This window comes from Equus asinus, unplaced genomic scaffold (assembly GCF_041296235.1).
Source record: "Equus asinus isolate D_3611 breed Donkey unplaced genomic scaffold, EquAss-T2T_v2 contig_193, whole genome shotgun sequence".
Taxonomy (NCBI): Eukaryota; Metazoa; Chordata; class Mammalia; order Perissodactyla; family Equidae; genus Equus; species Equus asinus.
Window position 1 is genome coordinate 802,562 of NW_027224842.1, and position 27,630 is coordinate 830,191.

The 27,630-nt window shown below is 36.0% G+C and overlaps 1 pseudogene; it reads right to left on the reverse strand.

Annotated features, from left to right (window-relative positions):
* Window positions 1-22,212: 22,212 nt before the first annotated feature.
* LOC139043165 (olfactory receptor 2T33-like) lies at window positions 22,213-23,116 on the reverse strand (annotated as a pseudogene).
* Between the last annotated feature and the right edge of the window lie 4,514 nt (window positions 23,117-27,630).

Here is a 27,630-nt window from a genome sequence, read left to right on the forward strand (position 1 = left end):
ATCACACTGTGAATTCCAATTACTGGGTAATCCTGATGCCTTTTCTTTGCTCCCAAATGAAAGTTTTTTGGTTTTATTGTCGTTGTTCCATAAACCCCCTAACTCACCTTTGAAAAGCAGACAGAATATATTATTGAGTCCTCCGTTAACGCACAAGCCTCAGGAGAAACGACACTAACATTTATCAGCCCAATCATCATTGGAAAATCAATTTTGATTTTATAATCTACTTATACCCCACTCCTCTTCCATATTTTCTTACCGCCAACTCCCTTTAAACAAAGACTGGTCGCAGCACACAGACTAAATTACTTAGATAACTGATTACTGGTCAGACCACACACACAACTGTGGTTTAGCAACCGGCCAACCAGTGCCCCTGAGTTATCGATGTTACTTTGTAACATTCACAGAACAGAGGGTTCCTTGTGGATATTGAAAGCCTCGTCTAAGGGTTTCCTAGTTTCCACTCTTTTTGAATAGCCACCACTTTCATTTTGTCCTTACATATTTGTTTTGACAGGCATCTATAACAATCTTCTTTTTCCAAGATATATGTAATAGTATACAGATAATATAGATAACATACACATTACATATAAATATATGTAAAATATTTTATATATAAAATAAATGTATATAAGAAGTGAAACTATTAAATATTTGGATAGCTTTGGTGTATAGTGTGTCAATATTTTAATTACAACTTGATATCTAACATTTACTCTATCTTCTAGATGCATACCAACAAATGCAGTTCTGAGATCTGCCCTCCAAAGCACATTTCTTTTATTTGCTATTTTAAAAATGTAATATTGTCATCCCAACCATATCCCTTGCTTGTCTCCACTTGATCTAATACATTCCATAAAGTAGATCTTATATGAAATCTTACTTCATCAGAGTTGAAAAGTGCATATTTAAAAACAGCCATTATAAAGAGGGACAAAAAGACCAAACGGGCCTTTCTTGTCTCACATCATTTGAAATTATTCAGGATAAAATATATAGAAATATAAGTTTTGTCAACTTTAAAGCTAATTTTATTATTTTTACCGTCAAAATGAGTTTATTTTGGAATAGCCAAAAGAGTTCCCATTTGGGACGCGCATGCTGTAGCGAACCACAGGCAAATCCAGACAAGAAAGGAGAGGAGCTTGCTTTCATAATGAAAGAAGAGAGTAAGGATGGTCTATTCTAAACAAAGTTCATTGGGGGAAAGTAGAAGTTCGGGGTGACAACAACTTCTCGTTGGCTGAGCTGCGGCGTTTCTTATTGGCTGGGCTACTGGCAGGTAGAGAGAGAACTCTCCCTTCAGAAGTGAAGTAGCTGTACTTTCTGTCAGACGTTGAAGCTTCTGTGTCTTCTTGTTTGGAGTAATTGATGACATGTGACAAGGTGTGAGAGCTCCCCCTACAGGTCTCCCCGACTCCAGTTAGTGATGATCAACAGGACCCCGTGACCCCGCTGTTTAATCAGACAAGCTGAGTAGACAACTGTCAGAGTCTGCTTTTTTCTCTCTCGCTTCTTTAACATTAAGCTCATAGATGATCTCTCTTAAGCTCTCTTCCTTGTCAAAGAAAGTCATATGGAAGTCAAATCAACAATGTAGGTTCATTTATTTATAAAGAATAAATGTGAAATAATTGTCAGAATGTGTCCTTATAATTGAAGTAAGGTAGCAATAAGCATGATTTGAAATAGTGAGACCATCATTTGAAACCTTTAAATTTATTTTCATTCAGATTTTTTATTTTAAGTTGACAATTTTGAAAAGAAACCAATTCTGAATTCCTTCCTCTCAGAACTTGTTCCACCATGGCTTCTACATTTTTCTCACTCATTGTAGCACTGAACACTGCACTTTGTTATGTATATATATGAATAGTACATCTTTATATGTGGACTATCTTGCACAATTCTCTACCTAACCCGTTATATTGATACATACTCCTCATGCAGCATAGAAGAGACTTAACTTTCTGTATACCTAGTTGCCTAGAAAATCTAAGAAAAAAATTTAAATGGAGGCTATAAGATTTGTGTTTACATCTGTCTGTGTCTATATACGTATGTTGTAAATATTTTACATATTTTCTACCTCTAGATGGTATTACCAAATTTAAGAGCTCTATTTAATTGCGTTAAAGGTGAAGCACTTATAAGAATTGAGCACTTTACTCTTCTCAGAAATATAACGGAAACTAACCCATATGTGTTTTGCAAGTAAATGCGATACAGAATAATTTTTGGTAAATGAAAGTTTATTTAGATTCCTTGGTTTGGTTGAAATAGGCATGTTCTCTGAGTTATCAGCATTGGGTATGATACAGACTCCATGTCTATTCTACTTGGGTTTATTGATGAAATAAGCTCATGTTATCCTTGTTACAAAATTTGCTAGCTATAAAAATCACTTATAATAGCGGATTTTGTCTAATGTTTCACAAGTTTTTGTAGGCAATCTAAATATAATTATTAGGAACAAGTGAACTAAATAGATATAAGAAATATAAAAAGTTTTTAGGTGAAGTTTTTATGTGTTATGGTAAATGTACTTAAAAATAACTTCAAAATCTCTTGGTAACTTGAAACATTAGAGTTTTTCTAAATTATGTACACCCATGAAAATTTATTGAGTAAGTAGATCATTTCCAAATAAGATAAAATATTAGACATTAATTACTAAACATAGGTTTACCTACTTTTTGCTTCTTTTTACAGAAAAACTAAAAGGTGTTTGCGTCTATTAATGAACATGTCTTGTGACTCATTAAAAATTTATCCTGTGATAAAATGTATGTTTTCAATAAAGAAGGTAAAAGGGATGGAGGGATTTTTTTGTTAAGAAAGAAATTTTGTCCTAAAGTAAAACTGGTTATGGGAAAGAGGAAAAGGCATGTTCTGAAAGTAAAAAAAAAAAAAGAAAAGTTATAGGTTTGTGGAAGAGGCACCTTGGGTAAAGAGTTTTGTGCATGGGCAAGTTGGCTAAGCTTGGAATTAATTTCATTAAGTAAATGGTTTAATATCAACAGTAAACTGGTACAAAATTAGAAATTGCCTTTCTCTCTCTTAAAATGACAGTTGTTTTCCTGCTCTTGAGAAAGAGGTTATAAAAGATTTTTCTTTAATTTTATGTAAGTCTACCAAAAATACAGGGATTCTATGTTTTCTCAAAATAATTTCCCATGTTCAAAAAGCTGAAATCTTTCTTTTAAGAGAGCCTTTTTTTTTTTTTTTACAGTTTAAGTTTCTGTGTTTGCCTTTGACATCTTCTGTTGTCACTTTAGTTAAATGGATAAGTAAGCATTGTTTTATCATGACCTATTATCTTATTTGACCAGGTGTGTTAAAGCCTTTTGATATTTCCAACAAACTTCCCAAAAATTTAAATCATAAGCAAAATCTTTTTTTGCCCTACAAGTACCTTTGAGAACTACCAGAGAGTCCATGGGACTTCTCAGAGAATTTGTTCTCTCTTCTCATAATAACAGACATGGCAATCTAATTATGTTTATTTGATATGTCAAATTACATGTGAAGCATTATCAAACAAGTAAAGACAAACTTTCTTTATGGATATCCTCATATGTGTATGTTGTTAATATAAACGTTCCAAATACAGTGCCAAATTTTTAAAAATCTATGTCCTCATATGTTATCTCCCGTAATTCTAGTTACCTAAAAATATTATATGTCACAGGAATAATCAAATTTTATTGTCAATTTTATTGTAATCAAATCTTTAGCCATGCCATTTTAAGTCTTTTGTCATTTACAGAGTTATTGTTTATTTGATGCTTTTGCAATATGTTTCACCTTCAGAGAGATTCATGGAAAAGATTTTGACACAGTCTACAATACAGGTTTCTGAAAAACTTTCACATCATAACACTGAACTGGGTAGGTAATTACAGACACTTAATGGAGAGAATGACGGCTTCAAAATATCCTAACAAATGATCAAGATATACGTATTAATTACATGAGATTATGTGAACTGAAGATACTCTAAATGATTTGTTTTTCCAGAATTTAAGAATTCTTTTTCCTAAGCTATCAAAAATTTGGTAAGACATACCTTTGTGAAAAAATATAAAACATTTACTTTTTCTTTCTACCTTATCCTTCAGGAATTCAGAAAGCCTCTGTCAGTATTTTTACTTATATAAAAAATTAGGCCAATTTTTTTTAATATAAACAAATTAGTTTTAGTGGGATTTTCTTTGGTACAAAAATGAGGGTAATTGTAAAGAGAAAAACTATGTTTGCACTTTTGTAGATGTCATATTTCAGTCCTGTTCATTGTCCTTGAGGCTTTGTTACATACATGTGGACTGGACTTCCCTGGGCTAAGGTAATGCCTTTGGTCACACTAATTGTTCAAAGTAACCTCTTTCAAAAGCATCATCTCACTCCACACAAATTAGTCACCATTAGATCAATGTCTACCGATATGCAATCTTCAGCAGACCCTTTGTTGTCCTATGCTGGTACGACACAAGCTACTGTGACTCTCTAATGTCTTATACTCAAGCGTATGATCAAGAAGTTAAAGAAGCTTCTCTGGATTCCAATTTAAAGGATCTTATGGTCACAGTCTAGAGCCTGTAGACTGGATATTCTGGAAGCATCATCAGAGAAAGAAAGCTCTCAAGCCCCGCTGGAAAGGACCTTACCAAGTGCTCCTAACCACTGACACTGATACAGAACTAGAAAGCATTCAAATTTGATGATACATCTCACAGCTAAAGAAGGCTCCACCAAAAATATAGTCATCAGACGCTGGTGCAGATGCTAAACAAATTCCGGAGGACTCCAAATCTAATTGTACAGGAGGAGAAGCAACTGACATCTGAGACAGACAGCTCTTCCCAAACGGTTGGACCAGGACTGTACGCCTTTTACTCAATGTGTCTCTTACCTGATTTATCTCTCTCTCTTTGTTAGAAAAATAATATTCTTCTCTGCATCTCCCAATCTATTCAAAAAGGGGGAAATGTTTCTGACTGTTGGGTTTGTCCTCAGGAGCACCGTTCTGTACATAAGTCTAGAGATTCTTTAGTACATTTAATTACCAATCTCTCTGCCATTCCTCTCCTAATTCTTTGTCCTAAGTGTCTAGAATTCTTTGCCTGACCAATCAAATCCTTGGTTTTGTCAATTTCATTATAATGACTCCATGGTATGTACTCCCTTAGGGTCTAGCTTCTCTTACATTTTGCAGAAAAGCCTGTGTAAATCACATTGTTTAAATTTCTACCAAACTAGAGGTCATTATGCAACTGGATTGTTGGTTAAACTTTTTTCATTATGTGACCAATCAAAAACTCTGTATTGGGCATCACCATTGAGTTTACTTCACAGACTAAAATGTAAAATTAGTTACACACATAGTCAAGGGTGTTCAGTGCCTGTTGGTAGAAACCCCAGCACAGCTGCCAGATTGAAAAAAAACCTATTTCCTAGGATAGGCACCGTCATGGATAAATATATGATCATAAATTTCTCTAAATCCCTGACAGATATTGCTATATCTGTCACTAAAGAAATAGCTGCCAAAGAAAAGTCTGTGGATCCTCTTGCACAACTTGTATTAGGTAATAGAATTTTTTGTGCTTATCTCCCAGCTGAACAGGATGGCTTTTTCCTGCAGTAAACGCCTCTATTCCTTGGTATCTCTTCCTTGGCAAACACCTGTATTGAAATAAAAACTGAACTAGACAAAATCTGAACACAAACCGAATTGTTAAATGTTGTGCCCACTGACACTCCATGGTTTTTGATCACTTTAACTGGCTACCCTCAGGAATGGCCTGGTTTGGGTCTATTCTCCAGTTTCAACTTAGTGTTTTATTTATTATAATAGAAATTCTCACTGTTGTAAAACTGTCTCCTGTGCATAACTCAATGTTATAAGAATACCACTTGGATAATAATCACTCAATGCATTTATATGACTGCTAACACTTATGAGCCTTCACCTGAGAAAATTCAAGGAACTATAGACAGTATTTGCCCTTAAAGAAATATGATGGTGTCTGCTCTGGTGCTGTTTTTGCTCAAGTAGGACTTAAAGCTCTTAAGGAAATTGTGTTTCTCCTTGTGTGGGACATGACATACTGGGAATGAGCTTTCCTTAAAATGAAGGATGGAGGATGCTATGATGACTGATCAGCAATGTTTTTTAACAGTTGATCAGCAATGCTTTCCAATAGTTGATCAGCAATGCTTTCAAAGAAAGATCTCAATCAAAAGGGAAAAATGTCAAAATCGACTATAATGGAGCCATTTTAATATGGAGTTGGAGCTGCCTTTCAAGAGAAACAGCCTTGCTGTCTTAAACATTAGACTGGGCCAAACTCTCAGACTGTGTCAAAATGGCAGTTGTTTCACAAGCAATTGTTTGAGAAGTCAGCAGGAGAACAGACATCCAGACCACAAAAACTGAAGATTGTGGGCTGACCCTGATCCAGTGCTCCAGGCTCTTTGCTCCAAAAATTCAAACTTTTTTCATCTTGCAAAACTAAAACTCTGGGACATCAGCATCATGGCAGAGTGAGCTTGTCTGGTAATCTCGCCTCTCCACCGCACAACAAAAAGACATTCATACTACAACAGAGGGCATCCAAACACAACACAAAAGAACTCTGGGGGACACAAACAGCCGTACAATGGAGGGCAGAGAAGCTGGAACTCCCTTCAAAGGAGGTGGAAGAGAGTAAGAGAAAACTTTTCTCCCTCTCCAAAAGACTAGGATCTGGAACCATGGGCAGCCTCCAAGAGGGAAGGAACTGGGGAGGGGACACTCATTTGCAGGAACACCAAAGATCCCCAAAGGTCCTCATGGCCAAGGGGAAAGCCCCTACTGAGGTGAATACTAAAGCAGGGATGACCTCATCAAGCCAACACCACAGGAGAGGAGACAGCAAGGGTAGAGGGAGAAACTCCTGAGAGCATGTGGAAGAAACTGCCTCTCCCTCCATCCGCCCAGGCCTGACTCCAGTGCTTGGGATCTCAGCAAAATGCAGAGGACTCAGAATATGTGGCTCTTGACCCCCACCCAGTGGTGATAGGAGGTAACTGTGACCAAATAATACCATGATGCAGTAAAACAGAGCCACACTCTCTAGCAGTATCAAAAGTTATAGTAAATCTCCAGAATAGAGAGAAAATGACAAGTATGCAGAAATCAGTCCTGAAGACAAAGAAATATGTAATCTAAATGACAGAGAACTCAAAGTAGCTGTCACCAAAAAACTCTACAAGTTAAAAGAGAATGTAGAGAAATAATTCAGTGTGTTCAGGAGCTACTTCACAAAAGAGATTGAAACTATCAAGAAGAATCAATAAGAAATAATGGAGATGAAAGACACAATGGAAGAGAAATATGGATTCCCTGAATCCTCAGGTGGACATCATAGAGGAATGAATCAGCATAATCATTGTGGATAGACATGTTGAAATGCTCCAAACAGAGGAGGAGAGAAAACTAAGACTTAAAAGAAATGAAGAAAGTCTCTGAGAAATGTCCAACTCAATTAGGAAACGCAACATAAGAATTACAGGTATTCAAGAGGGAGAAAAGAAAGAGAATGGAGCAGAAAACTTGTTCAAAGAAGTAATAGCAGAGAACATCCCAAACCTAGGGAAGGAGATGGAAATCCATGTGAAAGAGGCTACCAGATCTCCTAAATATGTCAATGTAAAAAGACCTACTGCAAGGCATATTGTAGTGAAACTGGCAAAAGAGAATGACAAAGAAAAAATGCTAAAGGCAGCAAGGTAGAAAAAATAACCTACAAAGGAACTCCTATCAGGCTTTCAGTGGATTTCTCTGCAGAAACCTTACAGGCTAGGACAGCCTGGAATGACAATTTCAAATCTTTGGAGGACAAAAACTTTCAGCCAAGAATACTCTATCCAGCAAAAATATCCTTCAGATAGCATGGAGAAATAAAAAACATTCCCAGATAAACAGAAAGCTAACAGAGATCATAGCCATGAGACTCCTTCTACAAGTAATCCTCAAGAAGGTCCTCATACCTGAAAAAAAGGGAGAAAAGGCTTACAAAACACAGGGTAAGGAGATAAATAGGTAGATGAAATCAGAAAATTGTAGTTGTACATCAGAACAGGATGGCAAATACTCAAGTATAAGATTAAAGATAAAGAGAAGGAAAACACCAAAAACAAAGATAATCTTGTCACTTTAATCACAAACTCACAACACAAGATGGAATAAGATGTGAGAAAAACAACCTAGGAGGGGAAAAGGAAAGGGACTGAATCAGTTTAGTCTAATGAAATAAGAGGCCATCAGAAAATGGAGCATCTTATCTATGAGGTTTTGAATACAAAATTCATGGTAACAACGAAACAAAAAAGCAGAATGTAGACACAAATAATAAATCAGAAGGAAACAAACAAACAAAAAACACAACATAAAAAACTACATAACTCAATTGGTAGACCAAAATACACAGGACAAGAAACAAAGGAAATGCAGGAGACCTGATAAATGAGTGATAAAATGGCAGCATTAAGCCCTCATATATCGATAATCACCCTAAATGTAAACGGATTGAATTCTCCAATCAAAAGAGTGGCAAGATGGATTAAAGAACAAGACCCAACAATATGCTGCCTCCAGGAAACACATCTCAGCTCCAATGACAAACACAGGTTCAGACTGGAGGGATGGAACATGATATTCCAAGCTAATGGCAAGCAAAAGAAAGCAGGTGTTGCCATACTTAAATCAGACAAAGTAGACTTCAAGATAAGGCAGGTAAAGAGAGACAAAAGAGGGCAGTATATAATGACTAAAGTGACACTTCACCAAGGCGACATGACACATAAATACCTATGGCCCATAAATAGGTGCACCAAAGTACATAAAGCAACTATTAACAAGCATAAAAGAAGATATTAACAATAACACAATAATAGTAGAGGACCTCAACACTCCACTCATATCAACGGATAGATCACCCAGACAGAAAATCAACAAGGAAACAGTGGAATTAAAGGAAAACCTAGACCAGTTGGATTTAATAGACGTATATAGAACACTCCATCCAAAAACAGCAGAATACATATTCTTCTCAACTGCGCATGGAACATGCTCAAGGATAGACCATATGTTGGGAAACAAAGGCAAGCCTCAATAAACTTAAGAAGATTGAAATAATAACAAGCATCTTTTCTGATCGCAATGCTATAAAGCTAGAAATTAATTACAAGAAAAAGTCTGAGAAAGGGACAAAGATGTGGAGACTAAACAACAGGCTATTGAACAACCAATGTATCATTCAAGAAATTAAAGGAAAAATCAAAAAATATCTGGAGACAAATGGAAATGCAAACATACCATACCAACTCATATGGCATGCAGCAAAAGCCATATTAAGAGGGAAATTCATCACACTACAGGCTTGCTTTAACAAACAAGAAAAAATCTCAACTAAGTAATCTCAAAGTAATCCTAACTGAATCAGAAAAAAGAAGAAGTAGCAAAGCCCAAAGTCAGCAGAAGGAGAGAAATAATAAAAATCAGAGCAGAAATAAATGCTATTGAAACAAAAAAGGCAGTAGAAAGGATCAATGAAACAAAGAACTGGTTCTTTGAGAAGATAAACAAAATTGACAAACCCCTAGCCAGACTTACAAAGAAAAAAAAGAGAGAAAGCTCAGATAAATAAAATTAGAAATGAAAGAGGAGAAATAACAACGGATATCACAGAAACACAACAGATTATAAGATAATCATATGAAAAGCTATATGCCAACAAAATGGACAACATAGAGGAAATGGATAAATTCTTCGACTCTTACAACCTCCCAAAGCAGAACCAGGAAGAAATAGATAATCTGAATAGACGAATCACAAGGAAAGAGATTGAACCTGTAATCAAAAGCATCCCAAAGAATAAAAGCCTGGGATTAAAAGTTTCCCTGGGCAATTCTACCAAACATTCAGAGAGGATTTAATACCTATCATTCTCAAGCTATTCCAAATAATTAGGGAGGATGGAACACTTCCTAATATATTCCACGAGGCCAACATCACTGTGATACCAAAGCCTGACAAGGACAACACAAAAAAGGAAAACTACAGGCCAATATCACTGATGAACATAGATGCAAAAATCCTCAACAAAATATTGGCAACCCGAATTCAGCAACACATCAAAAGGATCATACATCACGATCAAGTGGGATTCATACCAGGGACACAGGGATGGTCCAACATCCGCAAATCAATCAATGTGCTACACCATGTCAACACTGAGGAATAAAAACCACATGATCATTTCAATAGATGCAGAGAAAGCATTTGACAAGATCCAACAGCCACTTATGATAAAAACTCTTAAGAAAATGGGGATAGAAGGAAATTACCTCAACAGAATAAAGGTCATTTATGACAAACACATAGCCAACATCATAGTCAATGGGCCAAAACTGAACACCGTCCCCCTGAGAACAGGAAGAAGGCAAGGATGCCCACTATCACCACTCTTATTCACCATAGTACTGGAGGTTTTGGCCAGAGCAATTAGGCAAGAGAAAGGAATAAAAGGAATCCAAACAGGGAGTGAAGAATCGAAACTCTTGCTGTTTACAGGTGACATGATCTTATATATAGAAAACCCTAAAGGATCCATCAGGAAACTAATAGAAATAATTAACAACTACAGTAAAGTTGCGGGGTACAAAACTTACAAAACTTGTTTGCATTTCTATACTCTAATAATGAACTTACGGAAAGAGAAATCAAGAATATAATTCCATTTATAATTGCAACAAAAGGAATAAAGTATCTAGGAATAAATTAAACCAAGGAGGTGAAGGGCTTATGCAATGAAAACTATAAGACATTATTGAAAGATATAGATGATGACATAAAGAGATGGAAAGAGATTCCATGCACATGAATTGGTGGAATAAACATAATGAAAATTCCATATTACCCAAAGCATTCTACAGATTCAATGAAACCCAATCAGAATCTCAATGACATTTTTCATAGAAACAGAACAAAGAATCCTAAAATTCATATGGGGCAAGCAAAGACCCTGAATTGCTAAAGTAAACCTGAGAATGAAATCAAAGCTGGAGGCATCATAATCCCTGATTCAAAATGTACTACAAAGCCATAGTGATCAAAACAACTTGGTATCGGTACAAAAACTGGCACACAGATCAAGGGAACAGAACTGAAAGCCCAGAAATAAAACTGCACATACATGGACAGCTAATCTTTGACAGAGTTGCCAAGAACATTCAATGGAGAAAAGATAGTCTCTTCAATAAATGGTGTTGGGAAAACTGGACAGCCACTTGCAAAAGAATGAAAGTAGACCATTACCTCATGCTATACACAAAAATAAACTCAAAATGAATCAAAGAGTTGAAGGTAAGTCCTGAAACCGTAAAACTCCTGTAAGATAATACAGGCAGTACACTCTTTGACATCAAACTTAAAAGGATCTTTCAAATACTATGTCTTCTCAGACAAGGGAAACAAAAGAAAAAGTAAACAAGTGGGACTTCATCAGACTAAAGAGCTTCCTCAAGGCAAAGGAAACTAGGATCAAAACTAAAAGACAATCCACCAAGTAGGAGAAAACACTTGCAAATCATATATCCAACAAGGGGTTAATCTCTGTAATATATAAGGAACTCAGACAACTGAACAACAACAACAAAAAACAGTCTGATCAAAAAAGGGGCAGAGGATACGAACAGACATTTTTCCAAAGAAAATATACAGATGGCCAATAAACACATGAAAAGACGTTCGATGGGAAAAGAACAGTCTCTTCAATAAATGGTGTTGGGAAAACTGGACAGTTACATGCAAAAGAATAAAAGAAGACCATTACCTTACACTATGCACAAAAATCAACTCAAAATGGATTAAAGACTTGAGTGCAAGACCGGAAACCATGAAACCATGATAATTCTAGAAGAAAACATAAGCAGTACCCTCTTTGACATCGGTCTTAGCAGTATATTTTCAAGAACCAGGGAAACAAAAGAAAAAATGGACAAATGGACATCAAATTAAAAAGCTTCTGCACAGCAAAGGAAAGCATCAACAAAATGAAAATACAACCTAACAATTGGGAGAAGATATTTGCAAACCATATATTAAATAAGGGATTAATATCCAAAATATACAAATAACTCATACAGCTCAACAACAACAAAAAACCAATAACCCAATTAAAAAATGGGCAAAGGATCTGAACAGAGATTTCTCCAAAGAAGATCTACGGATGGCCAACAGGCATATGAAGAGATGCTCAACATCATTAGCTACCAGGGAAATGCAAATCAAAACTACAATGAGGTATCACCTCACTCCAGTCAGAATGGCTATAGTTAACAAGACAGGAAACAACAAGTGTTGGAGAGGATGTGGAGAGAAGGGAACCCTCACACACTGCTGGTGGGAGTGCAAACTGGTGCAGCCACTATGGAAAGCAATATATATCCTCAGAAAATTAAGAACAGATCTACCATATGATCCAGCTATCCCACTGCTGGGTATTTATCCAAAGAAGTTGAAAATGCAAAGGTATAAAGATATTTGCACCCCTATGTTCATTGCAACATTATACACAATAGCCAAGACTTGGAAGCAACCTAGGTGCCCATCAAGGGACAAATGGATAAAGAAGATGTGGTATTTATACACAATGGAATACTACTCAGCCGTAAGACAGGATGAAATCCAGCCATTTGTGACAACATGGATGGTCCTTGAGGGTATTCTGCTGATTGAAATTAGTCAGAGGGAGACAGTCAAATCAAAGTATGATCTCACTCATAAGTAGAAGATAAAAACAATGACAAACAAACACATAGCAATGGCAATTGGATTGGTGGTTACCATAGGGGAAGGGAGGGGAGGGCAAAAGAGGTGATTAGGCTCACATGTCGGGGGGTGAACTATAATTAGTTTTTCGATGGTGAACATGATGTAATCTACACAGAATTTGAAAGGTATTACGATGTACATCTGAAAGCTATATAATGTTATAATCCAATGTTACTGCAAGTAAAAAAATGAAAAATTTTTTTACAAAGATGTTTGACAACACTAATCATCAGGGAAATACAAATCAAGACTACACTAAGATACCATCTTACGCCTGTTAAAATAGCTATAATCACTAAGACTAAAAATAGCAAATGTTAGAGAAGGTGTGGAGAAATGGGACCCCTCACACACTGCTGGTGGGAATGCAGCTGGTGCAGCCACTATGGAAAAGAGTATGGAGAGTCCTCAAAATGCTAATAATAGAAATACCTTATGACCCAGCTGTCTCACCTCTGGTATCTACCCAAACAACTTGAAACCAACAATCCAAGGTAACATATGTATCCCTATGTTCATTGCAGCACTATTCACCATAGCCAAGACATGAAAACAATACAAGTGCCTATCGACTGATGATTGGATAAAGAAGATGTGGTATATATATACAATGGGATACTACTCAGCCATAAAAAAGACAAAATCATCGCAATGGCAACAGCATGGATGGACCTGGAGGGAATTATTCTAAGCCAAATAAGCCAGACTGAGAAAGACAAACAGCATATGATTTCACACGTATGTGGAATATAAACAAACGCATGGACAAAGCAAATGATTCAGTGTTTACCAAGGGAAGGGGGTGGGGAGTGAGCACAGGGGTTGAAGGGGAGCACTTATGCTGTGGTAGACAAGAAATAATGTACAACTGAAATTTCACAATGATGCAAATTATTATGAACTCAATTAAAAATAAATTTTAGAAAAACTGAGAATTGTGGACTCTTGGAAGATAGAATTAATAGTTAATGTTAAGCGCAGGCTAGCTCTCTGTCTCCAACTCCAATTAAAATTCTTTGTAATACAACTTCACTTCTTCGCCTTTAAATACCCCAGGCTTTTACTCCCTAGAGGGTGTCAATCTACAAAAACAGAAACCAGTTTATGAGGCAAAGTGTTTATTTGGGATCAAAGAATTGCAATTTGGGGAGCACTGATTCAGTGAGAAACCCGAGTAACGTTCTGATTACAGCAGAAGGACTCAGGGTTTTTATGGGAAAAAGGGAGGAAGATGAGGTGAGTTGTATCAAAGACGAGTTTATTGGTGCTAGATGAGGTAAGGCTCGGTTTGTTCTTTATAGACTGCTTTGAGATTTGATCATGAGGCAAAAGGCTAGATCGGAACTTCATTCATTGGTTATCAATGCAGTCATCAGGAAAGCCCAATTTTATCAGTCCTTACAAACAGGATCTTCTTGCTCTTACTGCCTTCTTGGAATGTTGGCAGTTTGATTTAGTTTGGAAGATAAAACAAGACATGCACAACAATTTCTTTAAAATGGCCATGCTGTCTCTATTCTAATGTGGCTCCACTCATGTCATCTTTCATATAGGATATTATTTGGGTTTCTACCTGAATCTGTGCTTCCAAAATTGTAATTATTTGATTCCAAGTAAACACTCTACCTCTTAAACTAGTTTCTGTTTTTGCAGATTGACATTACTTTTTGATTACCTCAATATTTCAAAGTGTTTGAAACTCATTGTCAGTCTTTTTCTGTTTCTTTTCTCCTTTCTCTCTGATCCTATCCTGAGCTAATTACATTCAACTTTCTGTTTGGAGTTTTGCATTTTCTCCACCACACCCTTCCTCATAATGAACTCTATGCTGAAAATATTTTGCTATTGAGTAATTATTTATGTGTGTACGGCTATTCTGGGAGAAGGTGACATGTGACCTCTCGGGCACTTAGGGCTAGCTCAAGAAAGATCTTTTGTTAGATCTCTCTGAAATTTTAGACTTTCAAAGACTGCTTTTTTTTTTTTTGAGGAAGATTAGTCCTGAGCTAACATCTGCTGCCATTCCTCCTCCTTTTTGCTGAGGAAGACTGGCCCTGAGCTAACATCCGTGCCCATCTTCCTCTATTTTATGTGTGGGATGCTTATCATGGCTTGATGAGATCCGAACCTGTGAACCACAGGCAGCTGAAGCGGAAAGTGGGAAATTAACCACTGCGCCACCTGGCTGGCCTCAAAAGACTGCTGTTTTAATTATTTAGGTAAGAACGAGGTATGCCTCCCTTCTGGAGCACCTAATTTACATGGACGTAGACATGCAATCTCACTTTTCAACACAGATTCAGAAATTCAGATAAGAAGACTTTGACACAAAATGTCTCACGTAATCTCACTCTGTAGTTCCAGGGAAAAGCACCCTCGTATCTAATGTACAGCCCAGATATAACGTTGACCATTTACACGGAGTCTTGCTTTTCATTGAGCCTCTACAAACCCACCATTCTTTAATTTTTACCTAAACTCCACCCTTTCCTCAAATATAGAACACTCTTATTTTGTTTAATGAGACACTGTCATTTCTGGCGCTTGTCGCCCTTGTCATTGCAGTAATTTGGTAAAGCTGCCTTTACTGGAATGGATGTGTCCCTAGTGGTCTTGAGCTGAGCTAGGACAGAACTAAAGGAAGAGTTCAAACACATGCAGTTTTTTTTCTCTTGCACAGTGCGTACCCGGTGGCAGCAGCTGGGAGTTTTCTGCCAAAATCCCAATGGTAATCTCTGGAAGATGCTCATGGGCTTTCGCAATAAGCTCCAGGCTGCACAAGTATGGGTGGCAGTCACTTCCAAAATTATATTTGAGTGGGTGCCATAAGGGCCCAAAGGCATTGGGAGAGCCGCCTTCTTTTATAATTCAGACATGGCCTACTTTTGTTCAATTCCTCACACAAATATAGCTTTCTTTCTGGTAGTGTTACAGGTGGGAGCTAGCAATATTCCCAGATGTGGAATATGTGTTCTCCAAAATCTTAGCAGAAGGAAGAAAATGACACATATCATAGCATAAATAAATGAAATAGAGACCAAGAAATAAAGAAAAAAAGTCGATAGCACTAAAGGTGGTTTCTTGAGGAGATAAAATTGACAAACTTTTAGCTACACTAAGAAAAAGTCTCACATTAGTAAAATAAGAAATTTAAGAGTAGTCATCACAACTGAAGATACAAAAATACTTAGGATCATAAAACACTTCTATGAATAACTATTATGCCAAAAAATCAGACCACCTTAAAGAAATGGATGAATTCCTAGACACACAAAGCCTGCTAAGAATGAATTAGGAAGAAATAGGAAATCTGAACATATCAATAAGTAGCAAGGTGATTGAATCAGTAAACAAAAACCTCCCAGAACAGAAAAGTCCGGGATAGCTGTCTTCATTGGTGAATTCTACCAAACATTTAAAGAGTTAACATCAACCCTTCTCAAGCTCTTCCAAAAACTTGAAGGAGAGTGGAGATTCCCAAACTCATTTAAAAAGTCCAGGTTTACCTTGATACCAAAGCCAGATAACGACACAATAGACCAGTTTCTTTGATGAATATAGATGTAAAAAGTCTCAAGAAAGCAAACTGAACTCAAGAACATATCGAAAGGATCAGTTACTGTGATCAACTTGGGTTTATCCCTGGGATGCCAAGTGTCCAGAAACCTATCTTGAAATCATAGAACTTTACAATCTAAATGACAAAGAAATCCAAAACAGTCAGAAAACAACTAAAAAGATGGTGATAGTGAGCCCTTACCTATCAACATTACTTTAATGATAAATAGATTAAATTCTCCACTAAAAAAAAAATATAATGTGCAGTCAGCCTGGTGGCATTAAGCTCCTGTGCTCCGCTTGGGTGGCCCGCAGTTTGCCGGTTCGGATCCCAGGTGCGGACCTACACACCACTTATCAAGCCATGCTGTGGCAGGAGTGCCACATATGAAGTAGAGGAAGACGGGGACAGATATTAGCTCAGGGCTAACCTTCCTCACAAAAACCAAAAACATAAAATGGCTGAATATATAAATAAAACAAAATTTAACGATATGCTGTGTACAAGAGACACAGTTTAGCTTTAAGGATACACAGAGACTGAAAGGGTAGGGACGCAAAAAGATATTTCAAGTAAATGGTAAGCAAAATAGAAGAAGTGTAGATATACTCATATCAGACCAATTAGATATTAAGCTAAACATTGCCAAAGAGATCAATAAGGTTATTATATAATGATAAAGAAGTGAATTCATCAAGAAGATATGAGCATCTAAATATATAAATATATAAAGCAAACACTAACAAAACTAAATGGAGAAATAATCAGCAATATAATAATAGTAGAGGATTTCAATATCTGACTCTCATCAATGGAGAGACATGCTGATATAAAATCAATAAGCAAAGACTTGAACAACAGTCTAGAAAAATGTTCTAAAAGACTTACACAGAACATTTCATCCAACTACAGAAGAATATACATTTTTCACATATGTACTCAGAACATTCTCCAGAGTAAATCAAATAGACCAAAAAACAGATCTCCTCAAAGTCAAGAAGTTAGAAATTATATTAAGTATCTTTTCCAACCACAATAGTACGAAGCTAGAAATCAAAAAAAGCAGGAAAATGAGAAAATTTTAAAAAGTATGGAAATTAAACAACACATTCTTGAATAACTAAAAAAATCAAAGAAGAAATGAAAATGAAAATCACAAAAAAATATCTTGGGGGCAAATGCAAACACAGCTCACCAAAATTTATGGATTGCAGCAAAAGCAATACCAAGAGGCAAGTTTAAAAATATAAACACAAACATAAGAAAATATATCAAATAAACAAGATAACACTACTACTCAAGGAACTAGAAAAAGAAGCAAAAACTAAGATCAAAGTTCACAGAAGGAAGGACAGACATATTAAAAAGTAGAGCAGAAGTTAGTGAAATAGAAAATAGGAAAACAATTTAAAATATGAACAAAAGTAAGAGCTTTTTTAAATGATTAGCAGAAGTGACAAAACTTTAGCAAAACTAACATCCAAAAAATGGAGGACCCAAATAAATATAATTAGAAGACAAGACATTACAAATGATACCATTAAAATACAAAGATCAGGGCCTGGCCCCGTGGCCGAGTGGTTAAGTTCGTGCGCTCCGCTGCAGGCGGCCCAGTGTTTGGTTGGTCCGAATCCTGGGCGCGGACATGGCACTGCTCATCAAACCACGCTGAGGCAGCGTCCCATATGCCACAACTAGAAGGACCCACAATGAAGAATATACACCTATGTACTGTGGGGCTTTGGGGAGAAAAAGGAAAAAATAAAATCTTTAAAAAAATACAAAGATCAAAAGAAACTATTATAAACAATTACACGCCAAGAAATTGGACAACACAGAAGAAATGGATAAATTCCTAGAAATGCATACCTACCAAAACAAAATCATAAAGAAACAGAAGATGTGAGCAGACTGATAATGACTAAGGAGCTAGAAGCTGTGATCAAACAGCGCAACAATGAAAAGACCAAGATCAGATTGTGTCACTGGTGAATTCTTCCTCACAAGTAAAGATGAATTAACATCAGTCCCTCTCGAAATTTTCCAAAAATTTGTAAAAGAAAGAAAACTGTCGAATTTATTTTACTCAGCTAGCACCACTATGACACTAAAGCCAGATAAGTACACTAAAAAATAAGTTCAGGCCAATGACTTTGACAAATATAGTTGCAAAAATTCTCAGCAAAATACTACCAAGCTGAACTCGGTAGCACACTTAAAGGATCACACATCACTATGAGGTGGCACTTGTCTCTGGGATACAAAAATGGCTCAACATACGCAAATCAACAAGTGTGATACACCGCATTTGTAAAATAAAGGGTAAAAATCTTATTCTTCTTTCAATGATGCAGAAAAATTACTTGAAAAATTTATCCTTCTTTTATAATAAAAGCTCTCAACTAATTGTGTAAAGAAATAATGTACTTGAACATAATAAAGTTCATATATGTAAGGTTCGTGATTAACATCAGACCCAATAGTGAAAGTTTGAGAGCTTTTCATCTAAATCATGAACAAGTGAAAGATGCACATCTTCATCACTCGATTTCAAGATAGTATTGGAAGTCCTAGCCAGAGCAATTCATTGAGAAAAAGAAATAAAGACACCAAAATCTGAAAGTTAAAGTAAATTTTTTTCTGTTTGGAGGTAACATAATTTTATGGATGAAAATCTTAAAGACTCAACCAAGAAATCCTTAGCATAATTCAATTCAGTAAAGCTGTTGGGTGCAAAATCAATCAAATTAAATTAGTCAATTTTATTTCTTTGCACTAACACCAAAATATATGATAAAGGTATTTAAAAAACCAATTTTATTTATAATACCATCAAGAAAATACTTAGGAATAAATTCAAGCAAAGCGGGGAGTCTATACACTATAAAGTATAAGAAAAAATTTGAAGAAGACACAAACAAATGGAAAAACATCCCATAATGATGGATCAGTGAGTTAATATTAAAATGTCAATACTTATCTAAAGCCATCTATATATTCAATGCAATCACTATCAAAATTCCAAGAGCATTTTTCAGAGAAATAGAAAAAATATCTCACAGTTTGTATGGGGATCACAAAAGATGCTGAATATTCAAAGCAATCTTGAGAAAAAATAGCATAGCTGGGAGCAACGGAAATCATTTCTTGATTTTACACAATATTACAAAGCTATGCTAATCAAAACTAGATGGTACTGATATAAAAATAAACATATACAACAATGGAACAGAATTGAGAGCCAAGATACAGACTCATGCATATATGGTCCAGTAATATTTGACAAAGGAGCTAAGCATGCTTAATGAGAAAAGGATTTTCTCTTCAATAAACAGTATTTGAACTACTGGATATTCACACACAATTAAATAAAATTGGACACCTATCTTACACCACTCACAAAAATTAACTGGAAATGGATGAAATAATTTAATGGAACACCTGAAACCATAAAACTCTCAGACGACAAGGTCTTAGAAGACCTCAATGTAGGTTTTGACATTGATATTTTTGGACATGACATGAAAAGTACAAGCAGAAAAAGCAAAAATCAACAAATAGGATGGCATTAAACTAAAAGCCTTCTTTACAATAAAATACTCAACAAAATGAAAAGCCAACATACTAAACATATAAAATATTTTCAAATTATGTGATGAGAGGTTAATATCCAAAATGCATATGGAACTCCTACAACTTAATAGCAAAAATACAAACAACCTGGTTGAAAAAATGGACAAAGGACCTGGATAGACATTATTCCAATAAAGACTTACAGATGACCAAAAAATACATGAGAAGATGCTTAATGTCACTAATCACCAGGGAAAAGCATATCAAAACCACAATGGGTTCACCTCACATCCGTAAGAATGACAATCATGAAAAAGACCAGAGATAACAATGTTGCTGAGGGTGTGAAGAAAAGGGAGTCTTGTGCACTGTTGTTGGTAATGTAAATTGGTATAGCTTCTATGGAAAACTGTATGGAGATTCTTCAAATAATTAAAAATAGAACTACCATATGATCCAACAACCCAACTTATGGGTATATAGCCAAATAAAATGAAATCAGAATCTCAAAGAGATATCTGTACATCCATGTTCATTGTAGCATTATTCACAATAGAAAACACCTGCAAACAACTTGTTTCATATGTATATATGTATTAAGTATATGTGTGTGTATACACACACACACACACACACACACAATGGAATATTACTAAGCCACAATAAAGAAGGAAACCCAGGCATTTGTGACACACAGATTGACTTTGTAGGTACTATGCTAAATGGAAAATCAGAGTAAGAAAAATACTATATGATCTCACTTACATGTGGAATCTCAAAAAGCAATATGGATGAATCTCCAAAATATAGTATTGAGTGAAAGAAGCATGGCAAAATTAATTATATGTTCAAATAATGATTAGCTTCTTGGAGTTTTTGATTAGGAAAAAGCAAAAGGAAGACTCCAAGAGTACTAGAAATATGAAATATTCTAAATCTTGATCTTTGTTGTAGTTACATAAGCATATATATAGGTAAAATTTGTAACCTGTATGCTTGAGATTTGTATTAACTGCATTAACTAAAAACTGTATCAGCTGTAAGTAAATAATGCCTTGAAGATGATATGTTCAAGGTAACTCCCCACTTCAAGTTTTCTTACTGTTCCTGATTTTGCACATACAGCTTCTGCATGATGTTCCTCTGTTTTTAGACATCGATGGAAAACACATCAGTAGTGCCTTTTGAAAATTTTCTACAGAAACATTTATTTAGAAGCTAAGGGTAAAATCTCTGAAAAACAATCAAAAAAATAAAGAGACAGACATAGAATTTCCAAAACTATTTTGAAATTTTCTTTTTAATTTTGATTTCATATTTAATTTAACTGTCATCAGATAACAGGTCTATATTATTTCCCTGAAATGTATTGTTATTTTTGGTGCCCATATTTTGCATGATAAATAATTCTAGTTATCTGGACATTTGCAGATGTGAGGTGATCCACATAACAGACGGCTGACTTACTCAGGTTTGCTCACTCACTATCATCATGTGTTCTATTAAGACTAAGCATGTTTATGTGTCTGAATTCATATCCATGGACCCCATGAGCATCATGAATCAACATAACATTTAAGCATCATGGACACAATTAATTTCAAGAGAGAATTTAGTCATGGTGTACTTTAAAACAGATTGGCCATTGCAATTACAACTAGAGCCTGGGGAAAGATATACATTACTTAAACAAAAAGTTACATGAATTAAAATGGCTTGCCTTCAAGATCCAGATAAAACAGATTGTGAAAGACTGCTTACAAAAACAGTGAAAATATAACATGCACAGATCAAAGACATAGAACATAGTGTTTAAAATAAATTCCTGGACAGAAATCAATATACCAACTTAAAGGACAAGTTTGGGAGTCACATTTTAACACTTATTTGCTGCGTGATACTGAGAACAATATTAGTTTCCCATGCCTCCATTTTCTCACTTAGAAGATGGGTGTCAAAGTACTTATATCATATAGTTGTTAATAGGATGCAAAGTAATGTATAAAAATTGCTTGGTGTGGAGCATAGCAAATAGTAAGTGCTCAAAAAATAGCCTCTCTTAGTATGGTAGTCTCAAGTAATTCTTAACAACTTCCTATTATACTGATCAAAGAATTTAACTTTCTCTTCAAGCCTTATTAAAGGAGAGAGAATTACCATATGTTTAAATGTTAACGACTTCAGGAAATTAGACTCGTTTAGCATTGAATAATTTGAAGAATGAGACTAAGTTTGCTGTCATTTTAAATTTACACATTTCCCCAGCCATCTTTCTCAGGGCCCCCTTGACCTCGCTGTTCCTCAGACTGTAGATGAGGGGGTTCAGCACAGGGGTGAAGACAGTGTAGCATGCTGACACGACCTTATCAAGGTCAGCTGACCTGTAGGATTTGGGTCTCATGTAGGTGGAAATGGCAGCTCCATTAAAGAGTCCCACCACAGCCAAATGTGAGGAGCAGGTGACAAAAGCCTTCTTGCAGGCTTCTCTAGAATGCATCTGGAGAACAGCTGCGACCATAAAACTGTAGGAGGTCAGGATGAGGGAAAAGGGGACCAGAAGCATTAACACACAGCAGATGTACATTACATTTTCGAAGACTGATGTGTCAGCAGAAGCCAAACGCACCAGCATGGGGGCCTCACAGAACAAATGGTCGATCTCACGTGCACCGCAAAATGGGAAGCTCAGGGTAGCAGCAGCCTGCATGAGCCCATCAGCTGCCCCCAGGAACCAAGACCCCAAAGTCATTCTCAGGCATAATTGCTGGCTCATGAGGACAGGATATCTCAGTGGATGGCAAACAGCCACGTAGCGGTCATAGGACATGGCTCTAAAAGGAAACTCTCGCCGCCACCCAGTGTGAGTGAAAAAAGAGCCGCAGCACACAACCAGCAGGGGAGATGGACTTCTTGCCAGTCAAGTAGTCAGCAGCCATTTTGGAAATGATCGTGGCAACCAGCATCACATCCATGAGGGAGAGTTGGCTCAGTAGGAAATGCATGGGTGTGTGGAGCCGGGGGTCCCAGTAAATCAGGAGAAGCATGACGACATTGCCCATAAGAGAAGCAATGGCCGTTGTCAGCACCACCATGAAGAGAAAGAGGTGGGGTCTTGTATGTTTAAAGAGTCCTAGAAGAATGAAGTCTGATGTTGTGTTTCTCTTCTCCACGATTTCTTCTGGTGTGATTCTGCAAATGGAAAAATAGAGAAGGAAGGGACTTTCATCATCTACAAACCTTAGTTTGGCTTCATAACTTCTGCACATGTGCTGGATATGGAATCCAAGGTCCTGACTCAAAGCCCTACATCCCAGTTAAGATGGTTCTGCTTGACCTGTTATTCCACTTCTCTGTAACTCAGCCTTTCACTGTTTTAAATAACGTTAGTCTATGTATTTCACACAATGATATATTGGTTGGTTGGTATAATAGATCAAAATGAATCAAAAGTAGAAAAAAGCTTTCAAAGATTATAGAATTGTAAGTAGTTAATTTGGCTGTGTTTTATATTATTTAATAATTATTATTATTGTGCTTTTCTTATGTGTACTGAAACCAAAATTTAACCAAGTTAGAAAATAAACACTTATTTAAACATTTGCTATTTATATTTCTTTGAGTCTTAGATGAATTCTTTTCAAATTTTGGAAATTTTAACATACTCAAATTAGTTATTTTTTTAAGAAACAAAAAATTACAGCTATTTCACTGTGGGTTACAAGGGCCACAGAAGGGAACAGATGAGTATAACAAAGTTTCCCCACTGAAGGAACATAATATCCCCAATAATTGATGAAAATGTTACTTCCTCTCGTTAAATAACTATTTTTATTACCTGATTTTAAAGTGCGGCTATGCTAGTTCATCACTCTCTGCTCTGAAACCTTCAGTCTGTTTCCATCACACTTGGAATAAAATGCACATTTCTTTCCCCAGCTTACTAGGACTTGGAGCCATGCCCTACGCATCGTTTCACGACACAATGTACCGTCATGGAGGCTTGCAACGATCAGGTGAGTATGAAAGGCAAGCATGAGAGGACCTTTGATGAGAGTAAATGCTTGGAGAGCATAGCAATAACTATAACAACGAGTAAGGTGATTAAAAAGAAAAGGAAGCAGTTTTAAAACAACCATATTACATGAAGCATAATTATTAGTCACAGGTGAAGTATAAATATATCTGAGAGGAAAAATATTTTAAAAATGCTTAAATTACATATTTGGCCTATCTTCTGAGGATGGTTGTTTAATATTTAACAAAACAGATCTATTTTCTTTGGAGACACAAACAAAATGACTGAGCCCACAGAAATGAGCATGGCTTTATGAGGAAGGGTTCACAGATTGAGAGCTGCTATACACTGAACATAAGTAAGATTTTTTAGTGTTTGACATCGTTTAAACTCCATACTAAGAACAAAACTTGTAAATTCATGAAGAGCAGAAGAGCATATAGGTGCATGGAGCCAACTCTCCTCTTTTATTAGCAGAAAAATGCACAAATTTGCCAATTTTGTTTATGGACAGGTTTGCAGACCTCTTTATTTCTGACATGGACAGTCCAAAAATATTTCATCCGAAGCCTTAGAGACACAATAACCTCTGAGCCTGTTTTCTGGAATTGTCTGGTAATTGATTGGTAATTGTTTACTACAGAGACAGAGATAGTGATGATGCTTTATAACCCGAAGGGTTTGATTTTGTGAATACTCTAATACTATAAAAATTAGGCGGCAGACAGAGCCCATGTCTTGCAGAGCCATTTAACACATAGGCAGTCTCTTTAAGAGACCTATGGAAAGTCAGTGCTAATGGCTCATTAAAGTGCTACCTCCACCACGTCAGCATTCACGTTTGAACGGATACAACAACACACAGGAACACCAGCACCTTTGCGATGGCTTGTTTAACCACTGATACCAGACACATAAGCAGTCTACCTAATCGAGGCCTTGCCAAGCCTTAGTGATTTGCACTACCTCCTATCTAGTGCATTCAGCTCCTTGTTTTGTACACTATTTAAGATATCTTTCTCCTCTTATAGCCACAGACCGTGATTCCTTGCCTGCAGGCTCTCTCAGCCTCCATTATAACTTTAAACCACCCTCAGACTGATCATATTGATGTGGGGATGTATGGATAAAGAACTCTGGGCTCAAGATACAGAACTCCTGGTTTGAGAATCATTTTCTATATATGTGATGAGGAGTCAGTTACTTAACCTTGCTGCATTTATATGTTTTAAATTACAAAGCTTCTTAACAGATTACTAAAATAATTAAGATATTTTGTGCATGAATGAATTTTGAAGTAATTTCCAAAGTCATTTTGCACATTGAAACAAAATTATTAATTTCAATTTTATTTGTTGGTCTATATCATTAGTTGCTATTTTTCCCACATAAACAATAGCTAGAAAGCCATAGCACAAAATGTCAATTTGATCATTTAACTGAATGCTCTGGAAATGTGAAGATGAAATAGATAGATGATAGAGAGATACACACATGGACACACACACACACGCACGTGTGTGTCTAAATAAATAATAAATTTGGAACCATGACTCTTTAAAACAAAAGTGTAGTAAATAAATAAGTAACTCTGTAATATCTTCCTCTATTGTGAAAAATTGTGATGTATGGTATTTTAGTAAATTAGGCTTTGCAACATACTATAATAGATAATTTAATAGGAAGGTCAATATAAAGGTATTACTTAATTTCTTGTACATAACTAATGCAGCTTGATCTTTTTCACTAAATATCATACAAAGAATTTTTAATAAAGAATTTATTGGCTTTATGGATATATAAATGCATTCACTTGCTAAGTGAAACATTTAGCCTTTAACTAAAAGTCCATATTAACTCAGCAAATTATGAGAATATTATAAGCATTTCTTCTTTACATGAATTGTGGACCAAATTAATGTTAGGCTATTAAATAAGGTGACTGAAATTGAGTGCAGTCTTTTTTTTAAATGTGCGTATATATTTTCGTGAAGTGAGAGAAATACTTCCCCTCCAGGAATAGGTTATGGATAGTTTTCCAGGTATACATGTACACATCCTTCAGAGAAAGAAAAGGAAACTGTTCTTCATTATTCTTAAAGTAACAAAATAGTTTGCCCCCAGAATTTCTCTTATTTATTCTAGGCCCTTTATTTAGAGAATGTTTGAGGAATTCTGTGTCTATTAATCCCAAAATCACGCCCTTTCTGAAGCTCGTAGGGAAATTGATTACAGTCTCCTTCTCCACATTGCACTGACTTGTAAGCTCTAGTAGAGATCATCGTCATAAACTGTTGGAGTTTCCTTCCACAATCTCCTTTTCTCTTCCTTCTGCCATTCTGCCCTCAACAAAGAAAGTGCCTCTATGTCCAGAAGATATTGATATAACATGGTTAATTTCTTGAAACAGCCACACAGTTCATTGAAACAATCCACTATCATGAGCTCAGTAATTTGAATGAATTGATTGCTTATTCAAGAAGATCTATTAGCCTACTGGTTTTGGGTGGACCAGCCCACAACTTACGTCTTCAGAATATATGTGGACAATGGGGAGACTTTTATTTTGTATCATTTGTGAATAAAGTCTTACAAAGTTTACTCTGCAACTCAAAATTCAGATGTGGCATACTAAACACTTCATAAATATGAATCACCTGAAATTACTTACTAATATAAAGGGAAAATAATTCTCAAATTAGACTCACCTCTATGGTAGACAGTCAGAATCCCTGAGACATGGACGTGGTAGTGGATCTTTCTAATAGGTTGACTACAAATCTTTGCTTACATCAGTGTTGAGGGTACCTCTTCCTCCTCCTGGCCTCAGGCCATACTTATTTGGAAGTCCTACGTGACCGCTTAAAGTTTCGTACACAACACAAGACCTTCCCCGGGGCAATGACACCTTCGAAGGCAAGTCACCTTTTTCAGGGGAACACAGATTTAACGGTTTCTCAAGAGTAAGTGGTGCAATGAACTAATTAAACACCCAGGTTTTACTAAAGGCAAAATAACCCTGAATGGGAAGGTGAAGAGAGGTGGAACTGTGAGGACGACAGCGAGTGCAAGGACTTTTCAAAGGCGAAAACAGGAGCTCCACTCCTTGAACTGAACAAATGTGCCTTAATTGCCTGAAATATAGATTGTTCCTTTTTCTGTTTGATGAGAATAATAATAGATTTCATTTATCAAGCATTTCTACATGCTGGCAAATATGCTCAGCATTTTACATATATTTCATCTTTAAAACAGCCATTTGATCTATGAACGTCTGCATTCGACCAGAATGCAGTGTTAACATTTTTAAACAACATACCTATATTTAACTGTCCTGAGGTAGCAGAGTAGAGGAATTTATGTTTAAATCACCTCATATTTGTGGTTCTAAAACTTTAGGGAACATTTGAATCACTCAAAGGGAGCCTTAGTTACACGTTGAGAACTATGTCCTTAAATTAGTCATGTAAAGTTGAATTTTGACTCCTCTATCCTTAACTGGTCTCCATTGCTTTGATAGCCTCTAAACCCATTGATTTCCAATTTTGTGTGTTTTTTTAAATCCTTTTTCTATTTCTTATGCATTTCCTG